We start from the raw sequence: 27513 nt of genomic DNA on the forward strand, positions 1-27513 counted from the left end.
CACTAACCTGGTGTAGGGGAATGTGCCAGACCACACTCACCTGGTGTAGTGGAATGTGCCAGAGCAGACACATCTGGTGTACGGGAAAGTGCCAGAGCACAAACACCTGGTGTAGAGGAATGTGCGAGACCACACTCACCTGGTGTAGGGGAATGTGCAGACCACACTCACCTGGTGTAGGGGAATGTGCGAGACTACACTCAGCTGGTGAAGGCGAATGTCCCAAACAACACTCACCTGATGTAGGGGAATGTGTCAGACGCACTCACCTGGTGTAGGGGAATGTGCCAGAGCACACTCACCTGGTGTAGGGGAATGTGTCAGACGCACTCACGTGGTGTAGGGGAATGTGCAGACCACACTCACCTGGTGTAGGGGAATGTGCCAGACCACACTCACCTGGTGTAGGGGAATGTGCAGACCACACTCACCTGGTGTAGGGGAATGTGCGAGACTACACTCAGCTGGTGAAGGCGAATGTCCCATACAACACTCACCTGGTGTAGGGGAATGTGTCAGACGCACTCACCTGGTGTAGTGGAATGTGCCAGACCACACTCACCTGGTGCAGGGGAATGTGCGAGACGACAATCACCTGGTGTAGGGGAATGTGCCAGAGCACACTCACCTGGTGTAGGGGAATGTGCCAGAGCACACACATCTGGTGTTGGGGAAAGTGCCAGAGCACAAACACCTGGTGTAGAGGAATTGCCGAGACCACACTCACCTGGTGTAGGGGAATGTGCCGGACTGCACTAATCTGGTGTAGGGGAATGTAACAGAGCGCACTCACCTGGTTGAGGGGAATGTTCCAGAGCACACTAACCTGGTAGAGGGGAATGTGCCAGAGCACACTCACCCGGTGTAGGAAATGTGTCAGAAGCACTCACCTGGTGTAGGGGAATGTGCCAGAGCACACTCACCTGGTGTAGGGGAATGTGCCAGACGCCACTCAACTGGTGGAGGGGAATGTGCCAGACCACAATCAAATGGTGTAGGGAAATGTGTCAGACCACACTCACCTAGTGTAGGGGAATGTGTCATACCACACTCACCTGGTAGAGGGGAATGTGCCAGAGCACAATCAACTGGTGTAGGGAATGTTTCAGACGCATTCACCTGGTGTAGGGGAATGTGCCAGAGCATAATCACCTGGTGTAGGGAATGTGTCAGAAGCACTCAGCTGGTGTAGGGGAATGTGCCAGAGCACACTCACCTGGTGTAAGGGAATGTGCCAGACCACACTCACCTGGTGCAGGGGAATGTGCGAGACGACAATCACCTGGTATAGGGGAATGTGCCAGAGCACACTCACCTGGTGTAGGGGAATGTGCCAGACGCCACCCACCTGGTGGAGGGGAATGTGCCAGAGCACACTCACCTGGTGTAGGGGAATGTGCCAGACCACACTAACCTGGTGTAGGGGAATGTGCCAGACCACACTCACCTGGTGAAGGGGAACCTGCCAGAGCACACTCACCTGGTGTAGTGGAATGTGCCAGAGCAGACACATCTGGTGTACGGGAAAGTGCCAGAGCACAAACACCTGGTGTAGAGGAATGTGCGAGACCACACTCACCTGGTGTAGGGGAATGTGCAGACCACACTCACCTGGTGTAGGGGAATGTGTGAGACTACACTCAGCTGGTGAAGGCGAATGTCCCATACAACACTCACCTGGTGTAGGGGAATGTGTCAGACGCACTCACCTGGTGTAGGGGAATGTGCCAGAGCACACTCACCTGGTGTAGGGGAATGTGCCAGAGCACACTCACCCGGTGAAGGGGAATGTGCCAGAGCACACTCACCTGGTGTAGGGGAATGTGACAGACGCCACTCACCTGGTGGGGGGAATGTGCCAGACCACACTCACCCGGTGAAGGGGAATGTGCCAGAGCACACTCAAATGGTGTAGGGAAATGTGTCAGACCACACTCACCTAGTTTAGGGGAATGTGCCAGACCACACTCACCTGGTGTAGGGGAATGTGCCAGCCCACACTCAAATGGTGTAGGGAAATGTGTCAGACCACACTCACCTGGTGTAGGGGAATGTGCCAGAGCACATTCACATGGTGTAGGGGAATGTGCCAGACCACAATCACCTGGTGTAGGGGAATGTGCCAATGCACACTCACCTGGTGTATGGGAATATGTCAGACCACACTCACCTGGTTTAGGGGAATGTGCCAGACCACACTCACCTGGTGTAGGGGAATGTGCCAGACGCCACTCACCTGGTGGCGCGGAATGTGCCAGACCACACTCATCCGGTGAATTGGAATGTGCCAGAGCACACTCACCTGGTGTAGGGGAATGTGCCAGAGCACACTCACCTGGTGTAGGGGAATGTGCCGGACCACACTCAAATGGTGTAGGGAAATGTGTCAGACCACACTCACCTAGTGTAGGGGAATTTGCCAGAGCACACTCACCCGGTGAAGGGGAATGTGCCAGAGCACACTCACCTGGTGTAGGGGAATATGTCAGACCACACTCACCTGGTTTAGGGGAATGTGCCAGACCACACTCACCTGGTGTCGGAGAATGTTCCAGAGCACACTCACCCGGTGAAGCGGAATGTGCCAGAGCACACTCACCTGGTGTAGGGGAATGTGCCAGACGCCACTCACTTGGTGGAGGGGAATGTGCCGGACCACACTCAAATGGTGTAGGGAAATGTGTCAGACCACACTCACCTAGTGTAGGGGAATTTGCCAGAGCACACTCACCTGGTGTAGGGGAATGTGCCAGATAACACTCACCTGATGTAGGGGAATGTTCCAGAGCACACTCATCTGGTGTAGGGGAATGTGCCAGACGCCACTCACCTGGTGGCGGGGAATGTGCCAGACCACACTCACCCGGTGAATTGGAATGTGCCAGAGCACACTCACCTGGTGTAGGGGAATGTGCCAGAGCACACTCAAATCTTTTTCGGGGAATGTTCCAGAGCACCCTCACCTGGTGTAGGGGAATGTGCCCGATGACACTCACCTGGTGTAGGGGAATGTGCCCGATGACACTCACCTGGTGTAGGGGAATGTGACAGAGCACACTCACCTGCTGTAGGGGAATGTGCCAGACAACACTCACCTGGTGTAGGGGAATGTGCCAGACCGCAGTCACCTGGTGTAGGGGAATGTGCCAGACCACACTCACCTGGTGTAGGGGAATGTGCCAGACCACACTCACCTGGTGTAGGGGAATGTGCCAATGCACACTCACCTGGTGTATGGGAATATGTCAGACCACACTCACCTGGTTTAGGGGAATGTGCCAGACCACACCCACCTGGTGTAGGGGAATGTTCCAGAGAACACTCACCTGGTGTAGGGGAATGTGCCAGAGCACACTCACCCGGTGAAGGGGAATGTGCCAGAGCACACTCACCTGGTGTAGGGGAATATTTCAGACCGCACTCACCTGGTTTAGGGGAATGTGCCAGACCACTCTCACCTGGTGTCGGAGAATGTTCCAGAGCACACTCACCCGGTGAAGCGGAATGTGCCAGAGCACACTCACCTGGTGTAGGTGAATGTGCCAGACGCCACTCACTTGGTGGAGGGGAATGTGCCGGAACACACTCAAATGGTGTAGGGAAATGTGTCAGACCACACTCACCTAGTGTAGGGGAATTTGCCAGAGCACACTCACCTGGTGTAGGGGAATGTGCCAGATAACACTCACCTGGTGTAGGGAATGTGCCAGACCACACCTACCTGTTGTAGGGGAATGTTCCAGAGAACACTCACCTGGTGTAGGGGAATGTGCCAGAGCACACTCACCCGGTGAAGGGGAATGTGCCAGAGCACACTCACCTGGTGTAGGGGAATATGTCAGACCACACTCACCTGGTTTAGGGGTATGTGCCAGACCACACTCACCTGGTGTCGGAGAATGTTCCAGAGCACACTCACCCGGTGAAGCGGAATGTGCCAGGGCACACTCACCTGGTGTAGGGGTATGTGCCAGACGCCACTAACTTGGTGGAGGGGAATGTGCCGGACTACACTAAAATGGTGTAGGGAAATGTGTCAGACCACACTCACCTAGTGTAGGGGAATGTGTCAGACAACACTCACCTTGTGTAGTGGAATGTGCCAGATAACACTCACCTGGTGTAGGGGAATGTTCCAGAGCACACTCAACTGGTGTAGTGGAATGTGCCAGATAACACTCACCTGGTGGCGGGGAATGTTCCAGAGCACACTCACCCGGTGAAGGGGAATGTGCCAGAGCACACTCACCTGGTGTAGGGGAATATGTCAGACCACACTCACCTGGTTTAGGGGAATGTGCCAGACCACACTCACCTGGTGTCGGAGAATGTTCCAGAGCACACTCACCCGGTGAAGCGGAATGTGCCAGAGCACACTCACCTGGTGTAGGGGAATGTGCCAGACGCCACTAACTTGGTGGAGGGGAATGTGCCGGACTACACTCAAATGGTGTAGGGAAATGTGTCAGACCACACTCACCTAGTGTAGGGGAATGTGTCAGACAACACTCACCTTGTGTAGTGGAATGTGCCGGATAACACTCACCTCGTGTAGGGGAATGTTCCAGAGCACACTCAACTGGTGTAGGGGAATGTGCCAGACGCCACTCACCTGGTGGCGGGGAATGTGCCAGACCACACTCACCCGGAGAATTGGAATGTGCCAGCGCACACTCACCTGGTGTAGGGGAATGTGCCAGAGCACACTCAAATGGTGTAGGGAAATGTGTCAGACCACACTCACCTGGTGTAGGGGAATGTGCCAGAGCACACTCACCTGGTGTAGGGAACAGTGCCAGGCTGCACTCACCAGGTGTAGGGGAATGTGCCAGAGCACACTCACCTGGTGTAGGGGAATGTGTCAGACCACACTAACCTGGTGTAGGGGAATGTGCCAGGCTGCACTCAGCTGGTGTAGGGGACAGTGCCAGTCTGCACTCACCTGGTGTAGGGGAATGTGCCAGACTGCTCTCACCTGGTGGACCGGAATGTGCCAGAGCACACTCACCTGGTGTAGGGGAATGTGCCAGAGCACATTCACCTGGTGTCAGGGAATAACAGAGCACACTCACCCGTTGAAGGGGAATGTGCCAGAGCACACTCACCTGGTGTAGGGGAATGTGCCAGACAGCACTCATATGATGGAGGGGAATGTGCCAGACCATACTCACCTGGTGAAGGGGAATGTGCCGGGCCACACTCACCTGGTGTAGGGGAATGTGCCAGACTACACTCACCTGGTGTAGGGGAATGTGCCAGACCATACTCACCTGGTGAAGGGGAATGTGCCGGACCACACTCACCTGGTGTAGGGGAATGTGCCAGACAACACTCACCTGGTGTAGGGGAATGTGCCCGATGACACTCACCTGGTGTAGGGGAATGTGCCAGACAACACTCACCTGGTGTAGGGGAATGTGCCAGACAACACTCACCTGGTGTAGGGGAATGTGCCAGACAACACTCACCTGGTGTAGGGGAATGTTCCAGCGCACACTCACCTGGTGTAGGGGCATGTGGCAGACGCCACCCAACTGGTGGAGGGGAATGTGCCAGACCACACTCACCCGGTGAAGGGGAATGTGCCAGAGCACACTCACCTGGTGTCGGGAATGTGTCAGACGCACTCACCTGGTGTAGGGGAATGTCCCAAACCGCATTCACCTGGTGTAGGAGAAGGTGCCAGAACACACTCACCTGGTGTAGGGGAATGTGCCAGACGCCACTCACCTGTTGGAGGGGAATGTGCCAGACCATACTCACCTGGTGTAAGGCAATGTGCCAGACCACACTCACCTGGTGTAGGGGAATGTGCCAGAGCCCACTTACCTGGAGTAGTGGAATATGCCAGAGCACACTCACCTGGTGTAGGGGAATGTGCCAATGCACATTAACCTGGTGTATGGGAATATGTCAGACCACACTCACCCGTTTTAGGGGAATGTGCGAGATCACACTCACCTGGTGTAGGGGAATGTCCCCGACCACACTCACCTGGTGAAGTGGAATGTCCCATAAAACACGCAACTTGTGTAGGGGAATGTGTCAGACGCACTCACCTGGTGTAGGGGAATGTGCCAGATAACACTCACCTGATGTAGGGGAATGTTCCAGAGCACACTCATCTGGTGTAGGGGAATGTGCCAGACGCCACTCACCTGGTGGCGGGGAATGTGCCAGACCACACTCACCTGGTGTAGGGGAATGTGCCAGAGCACACTCAAATCTTTTTCGGGGAATGTTCCAGAGCACCCTCACCTGGTGTAGGGGAATGTGCCCGATGACAATCACCTGGTGTAGGGGAATGTGCCCGATGACACTCACCTGGTGTAGGGGAATGTGACAGAGCACACTCACCTGCTGTAGGGGAATGTGCCAGACAACACTCACCTGGTGTAGGGGAATGTGCCAGACCGCAGTCACCTGGTGTAGGGGAATGTGCCAGACCACACTCACCTGGTGTAGGGGAATGTGCCAGACCACACTCAGCTGGTGTAGGGGAATGTGCCAGACCACACTCACCTGGTGTAGGGGAATGTGCCAGACCGCAGTCACCTGGTGTAGGGCAATGTGCCAGACCACACTCACCTGGTGTAGGGGAATGTGACAGACCACACTCACCTGGTGTAGGGGAATGTTCCAGAGAACACTCACCTGGTGTAGGGGAATGTGCAAGACGCCACCCACCTGGTGGAGGGGAATGTGCCATATCACACTCCCCTGGTGAAGGGGAATGTGCCAGAGCACACTCACCTGGTGTAGGGAATGTGCCAGACCACACTCACCTGGTGTAGGGGAATGTGCCAGACCACACTCACCTGGTGTAGGGGAATGTGCCAGACCACACTCACCTGTTGTAGGGGAATGTCCCAGACCACACTCACCCGGTGAAGGGGAATGTGCCAGAGCACACTCACCTAGTGTAGGGAACAGTGCCAGGCTGCACTCACCAGGTGTAGGGGAATGTGCCAGAGCACACACACCTGGTGTAGGGGAATGTGCCAGACCACAGTCACCTGGTGAAGCGTAATGTGCCAGTCTGCACTCACCTTTTGTAGGGGAATGTTCCAGAGCACACTCACCTGGTGTAGGGGAATGTGCCAGAGCACACTCACCTGGTGTAGGGGAATGTGCCAGAGCACACTCACCTGGTGCAGGGGAATGTGCCAGATGCCACCCACCTGGTGGTGGGGAATGTGCCAGACCACACTCACCCGGTGAAGGTGGATGTGCCAGAGCACACTCACCTGGTGTAGGGGAATGTGCAAGACGCCACCCACCTGGTGGAGGGGAATGTGCCAGACCACACTCAAATGGTGTAGGGAAATGTGTCTGAACACACACCTGGTGTAGGGGAATGTGCCAGAGCACACTCACCTGGTGTAGCGAACAGTGCCAAGCTGCACTCACCAGGTGTAGGGGAATGTGCCAGAGCACACTCACCTGGTGTAGGGGAATGTGCCAGACCACACTAACCTGGTGTAGGGGAATGTGCCAGGCTGCACTCAGCTGGTGTAGGGGACAGTGCCAGTCTGCACTCACCTGGTGTAGGCTAATGTGCCAGACTGCTCTCACCTGGTGGACCGGAATGTGCCAGAGCACACTCACCTGGTGTAGGGGAATGTGCCAGAGCACATTCACCTGGTGTCGGGGAATGTGCCAGACCACACTCACCCGTTGAAGGGGAATGTGCCAGAGCACACTCACTTGGTGTAGGGGAATGTGCCAGACGCCACTCATATGGTGGAGGGGAATGTGCCAGACCATACTCACCTGGTGAAGGGGAATGTGCCGGACCACACTCACCTGGTGTAGGGGAATGTGCCAGACAACACTCACCTGGTGTAGGGGAATGTGCCAGACAACACTCACCTGGTGTAGGGGAATGTGCCCGATGACACTCACCTGGTGTAGGGGAATGTGCCAGACAACACTCACCTGGTGTAGGGGAATGTGCCAGACAACACTCACCTGGTGTAGGGGCATGTGCCAGACGCCACCCAACTGGTGGAGGGGAATGTGCCAGACCACACTCACCCGGTGAAGGGGAATGTGCCAGAGCACACTCACCTGGTGTCGGGAATGTGTCAGACGCACTCACCTGGTGTAGGGGAATGTCCCAAACCGCATTCACCTGGTGTAGGGGAATGTGCCAGAACACACTCACCTGGTGTAGGGGAATGTTCCAGACGCCACTCACCTGTTGGAGGGGAATGTGCCAGACCATACTCACCTGGTGTAAGGCAATGTGCCAGACCACACTCACCTGGTGTAGGGGAATGTGCCAGAGCCCACTTACCTGGAGTAGTGGAATATGCCAGAGCACACTCACCTGGTGTAGGGGAATGTGCCAATGCACATTAACCTGGTGTATGGGAATATGTCAGACCACACTCACCCGTTTTAGGGGAATGTGCGAGACCACACTCACCTGGTGAAGGGGAATGTGCGAGATCACACTCACCTGGTGTAGGGGAATGTCCCCGACCACACTCACCTGGTGAAGCGTAATGTGCCAGTCTGCACTCACCTTTTGTAGGGGAATGTTCCAGAGCACACTCACCTGGTGTAGGGGAATGTGCCCGATGACACTCACCTGGTGTAGGTGAATGTGCCAGAGCACACTCACCTGGTGTAGGGGAATGTGCCAGAGCCCACTTACCTGGAGTAGTGGAATATGCCAGAGCACACTCACCTGGTGTAGGGGAATGTGCCAATGCACATTAACCTGGTGTATGGGAATATGTCAGACCACACTCACCCGTTTTAGGGGAATGTGCGAGATCACACTCACCTGGTGTAGGGGAATGTCCCCGACCACACTCACCTGGTGAAGTGGAATGTCCCATAAAACACGCAACTTGTGTAGGGGAATGTGTCAGACGCACTCACCTGGTGTAGGGGAATGTGCCAGATAACACTCACCTGATGTAGGGGAATGTTCCAGAGCACACTCATCTGGTGTAGGGGAATGTGCCAGACGCCACTCACCTGGTGGCGGGGAATGTGCCAGACCACACTCACCTGGTGTAGGGGAATGTGCCAGAGCACACTCAAATCTTTTTCGGGGAATGTTCCAGAGCACCCTCACCTGGTGTAGGGGAATGTGCCCGATGACAATCACCTGGTGTAGGGGAATGTGCCCGATGACACTCACCTGGTGTAGGGGAATGTGACAGAGCACACTCACCTGCTGTAGGGGAATGTGCCAGACAACACTCACCTGGTGTAGGGGAATGTGCCAGACCGCAGTCACCTGGTGTAGGGGAATGTGCCAGACCACACTCACCTGGTGTAGGGGAATGTGCCAGACCACACTCAGCTGGTGTAGGGGAATGTGCCAGACCACACTCACCTGGTGTAGGGGAATGTGCCAGACCGCAGTCACCTGGTGTAGGGCAATGTGCCAGACCACACTCACCTGGTGTAGGGGAATGTGACAGACCACACTCACCTGGTGTAGGGGAATGTTCCAGAGAACACTCACCTGGTGTAGGGGAATGTGCAAGACGCCACCCACCTGGTGGAGGGGAATGTGCCATATCACACTCCCCTGGTGAAGGGGAATGTGCCAGAGCACACTCACCTGGTGTAGGGAATGTGCCAGACCACACTCACCTGGTGTAGGGGAATGTGCCAGACCACACTCACCTGGTGTAGGGGAATGTGCCAGACCACACTCACCTGTTGTAGGGGAATGTCCCAGACCACACTCACCCGGTGAAGGGGAATGTGCCAGAGCACACTCACCTAGTGTAGGGAACAGTGCCAGGCTGCACTCACCAGGTGTAGGGGAATGTGCCAGAGCACACACACCTGGTGTAGGGGAATGTGCCAGACCACAGTCACCTGGTGAAGCGTAATGTGCCAGTCTGCACTCACCTTTTGTAGGGGAATGTTCCAGAGCACACTCACCTGGTGTAGGGGAATGTGCCAGAGCACACTCACCTGGTGTAGGGGAATGTGCCAGAGCACACTCACCTGGTGCAGGGGAATGTGCCAGATGCCACCCACCTGGTGGTGGGGAATGTGCCAGACCACACTCACCCGGTGAAGGTGGATGTGCCAGAGCACACTCACCTGGTGTAGGGGAATGTGCAAGACGCCACCCACCTGGTGGAGGGGAATGTGCCAGACCACACTCAAATGGTGTAGGGAAATGTGTCTGAACACACACCTGGTGTAGGGGAATGTGCCAGAGCACACTCACCTGGTGTAGCGAACAGTGCCAAGCTGCACTCACCAGGTGTAGGGGAATGTGCCAGAGCACACTCACCTGGTGTAGGGGAATGTGCCAGACCACACTAACCTGGTGTAGGGGAATGTGCCAGGCTGCACTCAGCTGGTGTAGGGGACAGTGCCAGTCTGCACTCACCTGGTGTAGGCTAATGTGCCAGACTGCTCTCACCTGGTGGACCGGAATGTGCCAGAGCACACTCACCTGGTGTAGGGGAATGTGCCAGAGCACATTCACCTGGTGTCGGGGAATGTGCCAGACCACACTCACCCGTTGAAGGGGAATGTGCCAGAGCACACTCACTTGGTGTAGGGGAATGTGCCAGACGCCACTCATATGGTGGAGGGGAATGTGCCAGACCATACTCACCTGGTGAAGGGGAATGTGCCGGACCACACTCACCTGGTGTAGGGGAATGTGCCAGACAACACTCACCTGGTGTAGGGGAATGTGCCAGACAACACTCACCTGGTGTAGGGGAATGTGCCCGATGACACTCACCTGGTGTAGGGGAATGTGCCAGACAACACTCACCTGGTGTAGGGGAATGTGCCAGACAACACTCACCTGGTGTAGGGGCATGTGCCAGACGCCACCCAACTGGTGGAGGGGAATGTGCCAGACCACACTCACCCGGTGAAGGGGAATGTGCCAGAGCACACTCACCTGGTGTCGGGAATGTGTCAGACGCACTCACCTGGTGTAGGGGAATGTCCCAAACCGCATTCACCTGGTGTAGGGGAATGTGCCAGAACACACTCACCTGGTGTAGGGGAATGTTCCAGACGCCACTCACCTGTTGGAGGGGAATGTGCCAGACCATACTCACCTGGTGTAAGGCAATGTGCCAGACCACACTCACCTGGTGTAGGGGAATGTGCCAGAGCCCACTTACCTGGAGTAGTGGAATATGCCAGAGCACACTCACCTGGTGTAGGGGAATGTGCCAATGCACATTAACCTGGTGTATGGGAATATGTCAGAGCACACTCACCCGTTTTAGGGGAATGTGCGAGACCACACTCACCTGGTGAAGGGGAATGTGCGAGATCACACTCACCTGGTGTAGGGGAATGTCCCCGACCACACTCACCTGGTGAAGCGTAATGTGCCAGTCTGCACTCACCTTTTGTAGGGGAATGTTCCAGAGCACACTCACCTGGTGTAGGGGAATGTGCCCGATGACACTCACCTGGTGTAGGTGAATGTGCCAGAGCACACTCACCTGGTGTAGGGGAATGTGCCAGAGCACACTCACCTGGTGCAGGGGAATGTGCCAGATGCCACCCACCTGGTGGAGGGGAATGTGCCAGACCACACTCACCCGGTGAAGGTGGATGTGCCAGAGCACACTCACATGGTGTAGGGGAATGTGCAAGACGCCACCCACCTGGTGGAGGGGAATGTGCCAGACCACACTCAAATGGTGTAGGGAAATGTGTCAGACCACACTCACCTGGTGTAGGGGAATGTGCCAGAGCACACTCACCTGGTGTAGGGAACAGTGCCAGGCTGCACTCACCAGGTGTAGGGGAATGTGCCAGAGCACACTCACCTGGTGTAGGGGAATGTGCCAGACCACACTAACCTGGTGTAGGGGAATGTGCCAGGCTGCACTCAGCTGGTGTAGGGGACAGTGCCAGTCTGCACTCACCTGGTGTAGGGGAATGTGCCAGACTGCTCTCACCTGGTGGACCGGAATGTGCCAGAGCACACTCACCTGGTGTAGGGGAATGTGCCAGAGCACATTCACCTGGTGTCGGGGAATGTGCCAGAGCACACTCACCCGTTGAAGGGGAATGTGCCAGAGCACACTCACCTGGTGTAGGGGAATGTGCCAGACGCCACTCATATGGTGGAGGGGAATGTGCCAGACCATACTCACCTGGTGAAGGGGAATGTGCCGGACCACACTCACCTGGTGTAGGGGAATGTGCCAGACAACACTCACCTGGTGTAGGGGAATGTGCCAGACAACACTCACCTGGTGTAGGGGAATGTGCCCGATGACACTCACCTGGTGTAGGGGAATGTGCCAGACAACACTCACCTGGTGTAGGGGAATGTGCCAGACAACACTCACCTGGTGTAGGGGAATGTGCCAGACAACACTCACCTGGTGTAGGGGAATGTTCCAGAGCACACTCACCTGGTGTAGGGGCATGTGCCAGACGCCACCCAACTGGTGGAGGGGAATGTGCCAGACCACACTCACCCGGTGAAGGGGAATGTGCCAGAGCACACTCCCCTGGTGTCGGGAATGTGTCAGACGCACTCACCTGGTGTAGGGGAATGTCCCAAACCGCATTCACCTGGTGTAGGGGAATGTGCCAGAACACACTCACCTGGTGTAGGGGAATGTTCCAGACGCCACTCACCTGTTGGAGGGGAATGTGCCAGACCATACTCACCTGGTGTAAGGCAATGTGCCAGACCACACTCACCTGGTGTAGGGGAATGTGCCAGAGCCCACTTACCTGGAGTAGTGGAATATGCCAGACCACACTCACCTGGTGTAGGGGAATGTGCCAATGCACATTAACCTGGTGTATGGGAATATGTCAGACCACACTCACCCGTTTTAGGGGAATGTGCGAGACCACACTCACCTGGTGAAGGGGAATGTGCGAGATCACACTCACCTGGTGTAGGGGAATGTCCCCGACCACACTCACCTGGTGAAGTGGAATGTCCCATACAACACGCAACTTGTGTAGGGGAATGTGTCAGACGCACTCACCTGGTGTAGGGGAATGTGCCAGATAACACTCACCTGATGTAGGGGAATGTTCCAGAGCACACTCATCTGGTGTAGGGGAATGTGCCAGATGCCACTCACCTGGTGGCGGGGAATGTGCCAGACCACACTCACCCGGTGAATTGGAATGTGCCAGAGCACACTCACCTGGTGTAGGGGAATGTGCCAGAGCACACTCAAATCTTTTTCGGGGAATGTTCCAGAGCACCCTCACCTGGTGTAGGGGAATGTGCCCGATGACACTCACCTGGTGTAGGGGTATGTGCCCGATGACACTCACCTGCTGTAGGGGAATGTGCCAGACCGCAGTCACCTGGTGTAGGGGAATGTGCCAGACCACACTCACCTGGTGTAGGGGAATGTGCCAGAGCACACTCACCTGGTGTAGGGAATGTGCCAGACCACACTCACCTGGTGTAGGGGAATGTGACAGACCACACTCACCTGGTGTAGGGGAATGTTCCAGAGAACACTCACCTGGTGTAGGGGAATGTGCAAGACGCCACCCACCTGGTGGAGGGGAATGTGCCATATCACACTCCCCTGGTGAAGGGGAATGTGCCAGAGCACACTCACCTGGTGTAGGGAATGTGCCAGACCACACTCACCTGGTGTAGGGGAATGTGCCAGACCACACTCACCTGGTGTAGGGGAATGTGCCAGACCACACTCACCTGTTGTAGGGGAATGTCCCAGACCACACTCACCCGGTGAAGGGGAATGAGCCAGAGCACACTCACCTAGTGTAGGGAACAGTGCCAGGCTGCACTCACCAGGTGTAGGGGAATGTGCCAGAGCACACACACCTGGTGTAGGGGAATGTGCCAGACCACAGTCACCTGGTGAAGCGTAATGTGCCAGTCTGCACTCACCTTTTGTAGGGGAATGTTCCAGAGCACACTCACCTGGTGTAGGGGAATGTGCCAGAGCACACTCACCTGGTGTAGGGGAATGTGCCAGAGCACACTCACCTGGTGCAGGGGAATGTGCCAGATGCCACCCACCTGGTGGTGGGGAATGTGCCAGACCACACTCACCCGGTGAAGGTGGATGTGCCAGAGCACACTCACCTGGTGTAGGGGAATGTGCAAGACGCCACCCACCTGGTGGAGGGGAATGTGCCAGACCACACTCAAATGGTGTAGGGAAATGTGTCTGAACACACACCTGGTGTAGGGGAATGTGCCAGAGCACACTCACCTGGTGTAGCGAACAGTGCCAAGCTGCACTCACCAGGTGTAGGGGAATGTGCCAGAGCACACTCACCTGGTGTAGGGGAATGTGCCAGACCACACTAACCTGGTGTAGGGGAATGTGCCAGGCTGCACTCAGCTGGTGTAGGGGACAGTGCCAGTCTGCACTCACCTGGTGTAGGCTAATGTGCCAGACTGCTCTCACCTGGTGGACCGGAATGTGCCAGAGCACACTCACCTGGTGTAGGGGAATGTGCCAGAGCACATTCACCTGGTGTCGGGGAATGTGCCAGACCACACTCACCCGTTGAAGGGGAATGTGCCAGAGCACACTCACTTGGTGTAGGGGAATGTGCCAGACGCCACTCATATGGTGGAGGGGAATGTGCCAGACCATACTCACCTGGTGAAGGGGAATGTGCCGGACCACACTCACCTGGTGTAGGGGAATGTGCCAGACAACACTCACCTGGTGTAGGGGAATGTGCCAGACAACACTCACCTGGTGTAGGGGAATGTGCCCGATGACACTCACCTGGTGTAGGGGAATGTGCCAGACAACACTCACCTGGTGTAGGGGAATGTGCCAGACAACACTCACCTGGTGTAGGGGCATGTGCCAGACGCCACCCAACTGGTGGAGGGGAATGTGCCAGACCACACTCACCCGGTGAAGGGGAATGTGCCAGAGCACACTCACCTGGTGTCGGGAATGTGTCAGACGCACTCACCTGGTGTAGGGGAATGTCCCAAACCGCATTCACCTGGTGTAGGGGAATGTGCCAGAACACACTCACCTGGTGTAGGGGAATGTTCCAGACGCCACTCACCTGTTGGAGGGGAATGTGCCAGACCATACTCACCTGGTGTAAGGCAATGTGCCAGACCACACTCACCTGGTGTAGGGGAATGTGCCAGAGCCCACTTACCTGGAGTAGTGGAATATGCCAGAGCACACTCACCTGGTGTAGGGGAATGTGCCAATGCACATTAACCTGGTGTATGGGAATATGTCAGACCACACTCACCCGTTTTAGGGGAATGTGCGAGACCACACTCACCTGGTGAAGGGGAATGTGCGAGATCACACTCACCTGGTGTAGGGGAATGTCCCCGACCACACTCACCTGGTGAAGCGTAATGTGCCAGTCTGCACTCACCTTTTGTAGGGGAATGTTCCAGAGCACACTCACCTGGTGTAGGGGAATGTGCCCGATGACACTCACCTGGTGTAGGTGAATGTGCCAGAGCACACTCACCTGGTGTAGGGGAATGTGCCAGAGCACACTCACCTGGTGCAGGGGAATGTGCCAGATGCCACCCACCTGGTGGAGGGGAATGTGCCAGACCACACTCACCCGGTGAAGGTGGATGTGCCAGAGCACACTCACATGGTGTAGGGGAATGTGCAAGACGCCACCCACCTGGTGGAGGGGAATGTGCCAGACCACACTCAAATGGTGTAGGGAAATGTGTCAGACCACACTCACCTGGTGTAGGGGAATGTGCCAGAGCACACTCACCTGGTGTAGGGAACAGTGCCAGGCTGCACTCACCAGGTGTAGGGGAATGTGCCAGAGCACACTCACCTGGTGTAGGGGAATGTGCCAGACCACACTAACCTGGTGTAGGGGAATGTGCCAGGCTGCACTCAGCTGGTGTAGGGGACAGTGCCAGTCTGCACTCACCTGGTGTAGGGGAATGTGCCAGACTGCTCTCACCTGGTGGACCGGAATGTGCCAGAGCACACTCACCTGGTGTAGGGGAATGTGCCAGAGCACATTCACCTGGTGTCGGGGAATGTGCCAGACCACACTCACCCGTTGAAGGGGAATGTGCCAGAGCACACTCACCTGGTGTAGGGGAATGTGCCAGACGCCACTCATATGGTGGAGGGGAATGTGCCAGACCATACTCACCTGGTGAAGGGGAATGTGCCGGACCACACTCACCTGGTGTAGGGGAATGTGCCAGACAACACTCACCTGGTGTAGGGGAATGTGCCAGACAACACTCACCTGGTGTAGGGGAATGTGCCCGATGACACTCACCTGGTGTAGGGGAATGTGCCAGACAACACTCACCTGGTGTAGGGGAATGTGCCAGACAACACTCACCTGGTGTAGGGGAATGTGCCAGACAACACTCACCTGGTGTAGGGGAATGTTCCAGAGCACACTCACCTGGTGTAGGGGCATGTGCCAGACGCCACCCAACTGGTGGAGGGGAATGTGCCAGACCACACTCACCCGGTGAAGGGGAATGTGCCAGAGCACACTCCCCTGGTGTCGGGAATGTGTCAGACGCACTCACCTGGTGTAGGGGAATGTCCCAAACCGCATTCACCTGGTGTAGGGGAATGTGCCAGAACACACTCACCTGGTGTAGGGGAATGTTCCAGACGCCACTCACCTGTTGGAGGGGAATGTGCCAGACCATACTCACCTGGTGTAAGGCAATGTGCCAGACCACACTCACCTGGTGTAGGGGAATGTGCCAGAGCCCACTTACCTGGAGTAGTGGAATATGCCAGAGCACACTCACCTGGTGTAGGGGAATGTGCCAATGCACATTAACCTGGTGTATGGGAATATGTCAGACCACACTCACCCGTTTTAGGGGAATGTGCGAGACCACACTCACCTGGTGAAGGGGAATGTGCGAGATCACACTCACCTGGTGTAGGGGAATGTCCCCGACCACACTCACCTGGTGAAGTGGAATGTCCCATACAACACGCAACTTGTGTAGGGGAATGTGTCAGACGCACTCACCTGGTGTAGGGGAATGTGCCAGATAACACTCACCTGATGTAGGGGAATGTTCCAGAGCACACTCATCTGGTGTAGGGGAATGTGCCAGACGCCACTCACCTGGTGGCGGGGAATGTGCCAGACCACACTCACCCGGTGAATTGGAATGTGCCAGAGCACACTCACCTGGTGTAGGGGAATGTGCCAGAGCACACTCAAATCTTTTTCGGGGAATGTTCCAGAGCACCCTCACCTGGTGTAGGGGAATGTGCCCGATGACACTCACCTGGTGTAGGGGAATGTGCCCGATGACACTCACCTGGTGTAGGGGAATGTGACAGAGCACACTCACCTGCTGTAGGGGAATGTGCCAGACAACACTCACCTGGTGTAGGGGAATGTGCCAGACCGCAGTCACCTGGTGTAGGGGAATGTGCCAGACCACACTCACCTGGTGTAGGGGAATGTGCCAGACCACACTCACCTGGTGTAGGGGAATGTGCCAGAGCACACTCACCTGGTGTAGGGGAATGTGACAGACCACACTCACCTGGTGTAGGGGAATGTTCCAGAGAACACTCACCTGGTGTAGGGGAATGTGCAAGACGCCACCCACCTGGTGGAGGGGAATGTGCCATATCACACTCCCCTGGTGAAGGGGAATGTGCCAGAGCACACTCACCTGGTGTAGGGAATGTGCCAGACCACACTCACCTGGTGTAGGGGAATGTGCCAGACCACACTCACCTGGTGTAGGGGAATGTGCCAGACCACACTCACCTGTTGTAGGGGAATGTCCCAGACCACACTCACCCGGTGAAGGGGAATGAGCCAGAGCACACTCACCTAGTGTAGGGAACAGTGCCAGGCTGCACTCAGCAGGTGTAGGGGAATGTGCCAGAGCACACACACCTGGTGTAGGGGAATGTGCCAGACCACAGTCACCTGGTGAAGCGTAATGTGCCAGTCTGCACTCACCTTTTGTAGGGGAATGTTCCAGAGCACACTCACCTGGTGTAGGGGAATGTGCCAGAGCACACTCACCTGGTGTAGGGGAATGTGCCAGAGCACACTCACCTGGTGCAGGGGAATGTGCCAGATGCCACCCACCTGGTGGTGGGGAATGTGCCAGACCACACTCACCCGGTGAAGGTGGATGTGCCAGAGCACACTCACCTGGTGTAGGGGAATGTGCAAGACGCCACCCACCTGGTGGAGGGGAATGTGCCAGACCACACTCAAATGGTGTAGGGAAATGTGTCTGAACACACACCTGGTGTAGGGGAATGTGCCAGAGCACACTCACCTGGTGTAGCGAACAGTGCCAAGCTGCACTCACCAGGTGTAGGGGAATGTGCCAGAGCACACTCACCTGGTGTAGGGGAATGTGCCAGACCACACTAACCTGGTGTAGGGGAATGTGCCAGGCTGCACTCAGCTGGTGTAGGGGACAGTGCCAGTCTGCACTCACCTGGTGTAGGCTAATGTGCCAGACTGCTCTCACCTGGTGGACCGGAATGTGCCAGAGCACACTCACCTGGTGTAGGGGAATGTGCCAGAGCACATTCACCTGGTGTCGGGGAATGTGCCAGACCACACTCACCCGTTGAAGGGGAATGTGCCAGAGCACACTCACTTGGTGTAGGGGAATGTGCCAGACGCCACTCATATGGTGGAGGGGAATGTGCCAGACCATACTCACCTGGTGAAGGGGAATGTGCCGGACCACACTCACCTGGTGTAGGGGAATGTGCCAGACAACACTCACCTGGTGTAGGGGAATGTGCCAGACAACACTCACCTGGTGTAGGGGAATGTGCCCGATGACACTCACCTGGTGTAGGGGAATGTGCCAGACAACACTCACCTGGTGTAGGGGAATGTGCCAGACAACACTCACCTGGTGTAGGGGCATGTGCCAGACGCCACCCAACTGGTGGAGGGGAATGTGCCAGACCACACTCACCCGGTGAAGGGGAATGTGCCAGAGCACACTCACCTGGTGTCGGGAATGTGTCAGACGCACTCACCTGGTGTAGGGGAATGTCCCAAACCGCATTCACCTGGTGTAGGGGAATGTGCCAGAAGACACTCACCTGGTGTAGGGGAATGTTCCAGACGCCACTCACCTGTTGGAGGGGAATGTGCCAGACCATACTCACCTGGTGTAGGGTAATGTGCCAGACCGCAGTCACCTGGTGTAGGGGAATGTGCCCGATGACACTCACCTGGTGTAGGGGAATGTGCCAGACAACACTCACCTGGTGTAGGGGAATGTGCCAGACAACACTCACCTGGTGTAGGGGCATGTGCCAGACGCCACCCAACTGGTGGAGGGGAATGTGCCAGACCACACTCACCCGGTGAAGGGGAATGTGCCAGAGCACACTCACCTGGTGTCGGGAATGTGTCAGACGCACTCACCTGGTGTAGGGGAATGTCCCAAACCGCATTCACCTGGTGTAGGGGAATGTGCCAGAACACACTCACCTGGTGTAGGGGAATGTTCCAGACGCCACTCACCTGTTGGAGGGGAATGTGCCAGACCATACTCACCTGGTGTAAGGCAATGTGCCAGACCACACTCACCTGGTGTAGGGGAATGTGCCAGAGCCCACTTACCTGGAGTAGTGGAATATGCCAGAGCACACTCACCTGGTGTAGGGGAATGTGCCAATGCACATTAACCTGGTGTATGGGAATATGTCAGAGCACACTCACCCGTTTTAGGGGAATGTGCGAGACCACACTCACCTGGTGAAGGGGAATGTGCGAGATCACACTCACCTGGTGTAGGGGAATGTCCCCGACCACACTCACCTGGTGAAGCGTAATGTGCCAGTCTGCACTCACCTTTTGTAGGGGAATGTTCCAGAGCACACTCACCTGGTGTAGGGGAATGTGCCCGATGACACTCACCTGGTGTAGGTGAATGTGCCAGAGCACACTCACCTGGTGTAGGGGAATGTGCCAGAGCACACTCACCTGGTGCAGGGGAATGTGCCAGATGCCACCCACCTGGTGGAGGGGAATGTGCCAGACCACACTCACCCGGTGAAGGTGGATGTGCCAGAGCACACTCACATGGTGTAGGGGAATGTGCAAGACGCCACCCACCTGGTGGAGGGGAATGTGCCAGACCACACTCAAATGGTGTAGGGAAATGTGTCAGACCACACTCACCTGGTGTAGGGGAATGTGCCAGAGCACACTCACCTGGTGTAGGGAACAGTGCCAGGCTGCACTCACCAGGTGTAGGGGAATGTGCCAGAGCACACTCACCTGGTGTAGGGGAATGTGCCAGACCACACTAACCTGGTGTAGGGGAATGTGCCAGGCTGCACTCAGCTGGTGTAGGGGACAGTGCCAGTCTGCACTCACCTGGTGTAGGGGAATGTGCCAGACTGCTCTCACCTGGTGGACCGGAATGTGCCAGAGCACACTCACCTGGTGTAGGGGAATGTGCCAGAGCACATTCACCTGGTGTCGGGGAATGTGCCAGACCACACTCACCCGTTGAAGGGGAATGTGCCAGAGCACACTCACCTGGTGTAGGGGAATGTGCCAGACGCCACTCATATGGTGGAGGGGAATGTGCCAGACCATACTCACCTGGTGAAGGGGAATGTGCCGGACCACACTCACCTGGTGTAGGGGAATGTGCCAGACAACACTCACCTGGTGTAGGGGAATGTGCCAGACAACACTCACCTGGTGTAGGGGAATGTGCCCGATGACACTCACCTGGTGTAGGGGAATGTGCCAGACAACACTCACCTGGTGTAGGGGAATGTGCCAGACAACACTCACCTGGTGTAGGGGAATGTGCCAGACAACACTCACCTGGTGTAGGGGAATGTTCCAGAGCACACTCACCTGGTGTAGGGGCATGTGCCAGACGCCACCCAACTGGTGGAGGGGAATGTGCCAGACCACACTCACCCGGTGAAGGGGAATGTGCCAGAGCACACTCCCCTGGTGTCGGGAATGTGTCAGACGCACTCACCTGGTGTAGGGGAATGTCCCAAACCGCATTCACCTGGTGTAGGGGAATGTGCCAGAACACACTCACCTGGTGTAGGGGAATGTGCCAGACGCCACTCACCTGTTGGAGGGGAATGTGCCAGACCATACTCACCTGGTGTAAGGCAATGTGCCAGACCACACTCACCTGGTGTAGGGGAATGTGCCAGAGCCCACTTACCTGGAGTAGTGGAATATGCCAGAGCACACTCACCTGGTGTAGGGGAATGTGCCAATGCACATTAACCTGGTGTATGGGAATATGTCAGACCACACTCACCCGTTTTAGGGGAATGTGCGAGACCACACTCACCTGGTGAAGGGGAATGTGCGAGATCACACTCACCTGGTGTAGGGGAATGTCCCCGACCACACTCACCTGGTGAAGTGGAATGTCCCATACAACACGCAACTTGTGTAGGGGAATGTGTCAGACGCACTCACCTGGTGTAGGGGAATGTGCCAGATAACACTCACCTGATGTAGGGGAATGTTCCAGAGCACACTCATCTGGTGTAGGGGAATGTGCCAGACGCCACTCACCTGGTGGCGGGGAATGTGCCAGACCACACTCACCCGGTGAATTGGAATGTGCCAGAGCACACTCACCTGGTGTAGGGGAATGTGCCAGAGCACACTCAAATCTTTTTCGGGGAATGTTCCAGAGCACCCTCACCTGGTGTAGGGGAATGTGCCCGATGACACTCACCTGGTGTAGGGGAATGTGCCCGATGACACTCACCTGCTGTAGGGGAATGTGCCAGACCGCAGTCACCTGGTGTAGGGGAATGTGCCAGACCACACTCACCTGGTGTAGGGGAATGTGCCAGAGCACACTCACCCGGTGAAGGGGAATGTGCCAGAGCACACTCACCTGGTGTAGGGGAATATGTCAGACCACACTCACCTGGTTTAGGGGTATGTGCCAGACCACACTCACCTGGTGTCGGAGAATGTTCCAGAGCACACTCACCCGGTGAAGCGGAATGTGCCAGGGCACACTCACCTGGTGTAGGGGAATGTGCCAGACGCCACTAACTTGGTGGAGAGGAATGTGCCGGACTACACTAAAATGGTGTAGGGAAATGTGTCAGACCACACTCACCTAGTGTAGGGGAATGTGTCAGACAACACTCACCTTGTGTAGTGGAATGTGCCAGATAACACTCACCTGGTGTAGGGGAATGTTCCAGAGCACACTCAACTGGTGTAGTGGAATGTGCCAGATAACACTCACCTGGTGGCGGGGAATGTACCAGAGCACACTCAACTGGTGTAGGGGAATGTGCCAGACGCCACTCACCTGGTGGCGCGGAATGTGCCAGACCACACTCACCCGGTGAATTGGAATGTGCCAGAGCACACTCACCTGGTGTAGGGGAATGTGCCAGAGCACTCTCAAATGTTTTTCGGGGAATGTTCCAGAGCACCCTCACCTGGTGTAGGGGAATGTACCCGATGACACTCACCTGGTGTAGGGGAATGTGCCCGATGACACTCACCTGGTGTAGGGGAATGTGACAGAGCACACTCACCTGCTGTAGGGGAATGTGCCAGACAACACTCACCTGGTGTAGGGGAATGTGCCAGACCGCAGTCACCTGGTGTAGGGCAATGTGCCAGACCACACTCACCTGGTGTAGGGGAATGTGACAGACCACACTCACCTGGTGTAGGGGAATGTGCCAGACCACACTCACCTGGTGTAGGGGAATGTGCCAGACCACACTCACCTGGTGTAGGGGAATGTTCCAGAGAACACTCACCTGGTGTACGGGAATGTGCCAGACGCCACCCACCTGGTGGAGGGGAATGTGCCAGACCACACTCACCTGGTGTAGGGGAATGTGCCAGAGCACACTCACCTGGTGTAGCGGAATGTGCCAGATAACACTCACCTGGTGTAGGGGAATGTTCCAGAGCACACTCAACTGGTGTAGTGGAATGTGCCAGATAACACTCACCTGGTGGCGGGGAATGTTCCAGAGCACACTCAACTGGTGTAGGGGAATGTGCCAGACGCCACTCACCTGGTGGCGCGGAATGTGCCAGAAGACACTCACCCGGTGAATTGGAATGTGCCAGAGCACACTCACCTGGTGTAGGGGAATGTGCCAGAGCACTCTCAAATGTTTTTCGGGGAATGTTCCAGAGCACCCTCACTTGGTGTAGGGGAATGTACCCGATGACACTCACCTGGTGTAGGGGAATGTGCCCGATGACACTCACCTGGTGTAGGGGAATGTGCCAGACAACACTGACCTGGTGTAGGGGAATGTGCCAGACCGCAGTCACCTGGTGTAGGGCAATGTGCCAGACCACACTCACCTGGTGTAGGGGAATGTGACAGACCACACTCACCTGGTGTAGGGGAATGTGCCAGACCACACTCACCTGGTGTAGGGGAATGTGCCAGACCACACTCACCTGGTGTAGGGGAATGTTCCAGAGAACACTCACCTGGTGTACGGGAATGTGCCAGACGCCACCCACCTGGTGGAGGGGAATGTGCCAGACCACACTCACCTGGTGTAGGGGAATGTGCCAGACCACACTCACCTGGTGTAGCGGAATGTGCCAGACCACACTCACCTGGTGTAGGGGAATGTGCCAGACCACACTCACCTGGTGTAGCGGAATGTGCCAGAGCACACTCACCTGGTGTAGGGGAATGTGCAAGACGCCACCCACCTGGTGGAGGGGAATGTGCCAGACCACACTCAAATGGTGTAGGGAAATGTGTCAGACCACACTCACCTGGTGTAGGGGAATGTGCCAGAGCACACTCACCTGGTGTAGGGGAATGTGACAGAGCACACTCACCTGGTGTAGGGAACAGTGCCAGGCTGCACTCACCAGGTGTAGGGCAATGTGCCAGAGCACACTCACCTGGTTTAGGGGAATGTGCCAGACCACACTAACCTGGTGTAGGGGAATGTGCCAGGCTGCACTCAGCTGGTGTAGGGGACAGTGCCAGTCTGCACTCACCTGGTGTAGGGGAATGTGCCAGACTGCTCTCACCTGGTGGACCGGAATGTGCCAGAGCACACTCACCTGGTGTAGGGGAATGTGCCAGAGCACATTCACCTGGTGTCGGGGAATGTTACAGAGCACACTCACCCGTTGAAGGGGAATGTGCCAGAGCACACTCACCTGGTGTAGGGGAATGTGCCAGACGCCACTCATATGGTGGAGGGGAATGTGCCAGACCATACTCACCTGGTGAAGGGGAATGTGCCGGACCACACTCACCTGGTGTAGGGGAATGTGCCAGACAACACTCACCTGGTGTAGGGGAATGTGCCAGACAACACTCACCTGGTGTAGGGGAATGTGCCCGATGACACTCACCTGGTGTAGGGGAATGTGCCAGACAACACTCACCTGGTGTAGGGGAATGTGCCAGACAACACTCACCTGGTGTAGGAGAATGTGCCAGACAACACTCACCTGGTGTAGGGGAATGTTCCAGAGCACACTCACCTGGTGTAGGGGCATGTGCCAGACGCCACCCAACTGGTGGAGGGGAATGTGCCAGACCACACTCACCCGGTGAAGGGGAATGTGCCAGAGCACACTCACCTGGTGTCGGGAATGTGTCAGACGCACTCACCTGGTGTAGGGGAATGTCCCAAACCGCATTCACCTGGTGTAGGTGAATGTGCCAGAACACACTCACCTGGTGTAGGGGAATGTGCCAGACGCCACTCACCTGTTGGAGGGGAATGTGCCAGACCATACTCACCTGGTGTAAGGCAATGTGCCAGACCACACTCACCTGGTGTAGGGGAATGTGCCAGAGCCCACTTACCTGGAGTAGTGGAATATGCCAGAGCACACTCACCTGGTGTAGGGGAATGTGCCAATGCACATTAACCTGGTGTATGGGAATATGTCAGACCACACTCACCCGTTTTAGGGGAATGTGCGAGACCACACTCACCTGGTGAAGGGGAATGTGCGAGATCACACTCACCTGGTGTAGGGGACTGTCCCCGACCACACTCACCTGGTGAAGGGGAATGTCCCATACAACACGCAACTTGTGTAGGGAATGTGTCAGACGCACTCACCTGATGTAGGGGAATGTTCCAGAGCACACTCATCTGGTGTAGGGGAATGTGCCAGACGCCACTCACCTGGTGGCGGGGAATGTGCCAGACCACACTCACCCGGTGAATTGGAATGTGCCAGAGCACACTCACCTGGTGTAGGGGAATGTGACAGAGCACACTAACCTGCTGTAGGGGAATGTGCCAGACCACACTCACCTGGTGTAGGGGAATGTGCCAGACCGCAGTCACCTGGTGTAGGGCAATGTGCCAGACCACACTCACCTGGTGTAGGGGAATGTGACAGACCACACTCACCTGGTGTAGGGGAATGTGCAAGACCACACTCACCTGGTGTAGGGGAATGTGCCAGACCACACTCACCTGGTGTAGGGGAATGTTCCAGAGAACACTCACCTGGTGTACGGGAATGTGCCAGACGCCACCCACCTGGTGGAGGGGAATGTGCCAGACCACACTCACCTGGTGAAGGGGAATGTGCCAGACCACACTCACCTGGTGTAGCGGAATGTGCCAGACCACACTCACCTGCTGTAGGGAATGTGCCAGACCACACTCACCTGGTGTAGGGGAATGTGCCAGACCACACTCACCTGGTGTAGGGGAATGTGCCAGACCACACTCACCTGTTGTAGGGGAATGTCCCAGACCACACTCAGCCGGTGAAGGGGAATGTGCCAGAGCACACTCACCTAGTGTAGGGAACAGTGCCAGGCTGCACTCACCAGGTGTAGGGGAATGTGCCAGAGCACACTCACCTGGTGTAGGGGAATGTGCCAGATGACACTCACCTGGTGTAGGGGATTGTTCCAGAGCACAATCACCTGGTGTAGGGGAATGTGCCAGACGCCACTGACCTGGTGGCGGGGAATGTTCCAGACCAAACTCACCCGGTGAAGGGGAATGTGCCAGACCACAATCACCTGTTGTATTGGAATGTGCCAGAGCACACTCACCTGGTGTAGGGGAATGTGCCAATGCACACTCACCTGGCGTATGGGAATATGTCAGACCACACTCACCCATTTTAGGGGAATGTGCGAGTCCACACTCACCTGGTGAAGGGGAATGTGCGAGATCACACTCAGCTGGTGAAGGGGAATGTCCCATACAACACGCAACTGGTGTAGGGGAATGTGTCAGACGCACTCACCTGGTGTAGGGGAATGTGCCAGAAAACAATCACCTGGTGTAGGGGAATGTGCCAGAACACAGTCACCTGGTGTAGGGGAATGTGCCAGAGCACACTCACCTGGTGTAGGGGAATATGCCAATGCACACTCACCTGGCGTATGGGAATATGTCAGACCACACTCACCCGTTTTAGGGGAATGTGCGAGTCCACACTCACCTGGTGAAGGGGAATGTGCGAGATCACACTCAGCTGGTGAAGGGGAATGTCCCATACAACACGCAACTGGTGTAGGGGAATGTGTCAGACGCACTCACCTGGTGTAGGGGAATGTGCCAGAAAACAATCACCTGGTGTAGGGGAATGTGCCAGACCACAGTCACCTGGTGTAGGGGAATGTGCCAGACCGCACTACCTGGTGTAGGGGAATGTGCCAGACCACACTCACCTGGTGAAGCGTAATGTGCCAGTCTGCACTCACCTTTTGTAGGGGAATGTGCCAGAGCACACTCACCTGGTGTAGGGGAATGTGCCCGATGACACTCACCTGGTGTAGGGGAATGTGCCAGAGCACACTCACCTGGTGTAGGGGAATGTGCCAGAGCACACTCACCTGATGCAGGGGAATGTGCCAGATGCCACCCACCTGGTGGAGGGGAATGTGCCAGACCACACTCACCCGGTGAAGGTGGATGTGCCAGAGCACACTCACCTGGTGTAGGGGAATGTGCAAGACGCCACCCACCTGGTGGAGGGGAATGTGCCAGACCACACTCAAATGGTGTAGGGAAATGTGTCAGACCACACTCACCTGGTGTAGGGGAATGTGCCAGAGCACACTCACCTGGTGTAGGGGAATGTGCCAGAGCACACTCACCTGGTGTAGGGAACAGTGCCAGGCTGCACTCACCAGGTGTAGGGCAATGTGCCAGAGCACACTCACCTGGTTTAGGGGAATGTGCCAGACCACACTAACCTGGTGTACTGGAAAGTGCCAGGCTGCACTCAGCTGGTGTAGGGGACAGTGCCAGTCTGCACTCACCTGGTGTAGGGGAATGTGCCAGACTGCTCTCACCTGGTGGACCGGAATGTGCCAGAGCACACTCACCTGGTGTAGGAGAATGTGCCAGAGCACATTCACCTGGTGTCGGGGAATGTTACAGAGCACACTCACCCGTTGAAGGGGAATGTGCCAGAGCACACTCACCTGGTGTAGGGGAATGTGCCAGACGCCACTCATATGGTGGAGGGGAATGTGCCAGACCATACTCACCTGGTGAAGGGGAATGTGCCGGACCACACTCACCTGGTGTAGGGGAATGTGCCAGACAACACTCACCTGGT

Source organism: Carcharodon carcharias, chromosome 11 (assembly GCF_017639515.1).
Source record: "Carcharodon carcharias isolate sCarCar2 chromosome 11, sCarCar2.pri, whole genome shotgun sequence".
NCBI classification, from domain to species: Eukaryota; Metazoa; Chordata; class Chondrichthyes; order Lamniformes; family Lamnidae; genus Carcharodon; species Carcharodon carcharias.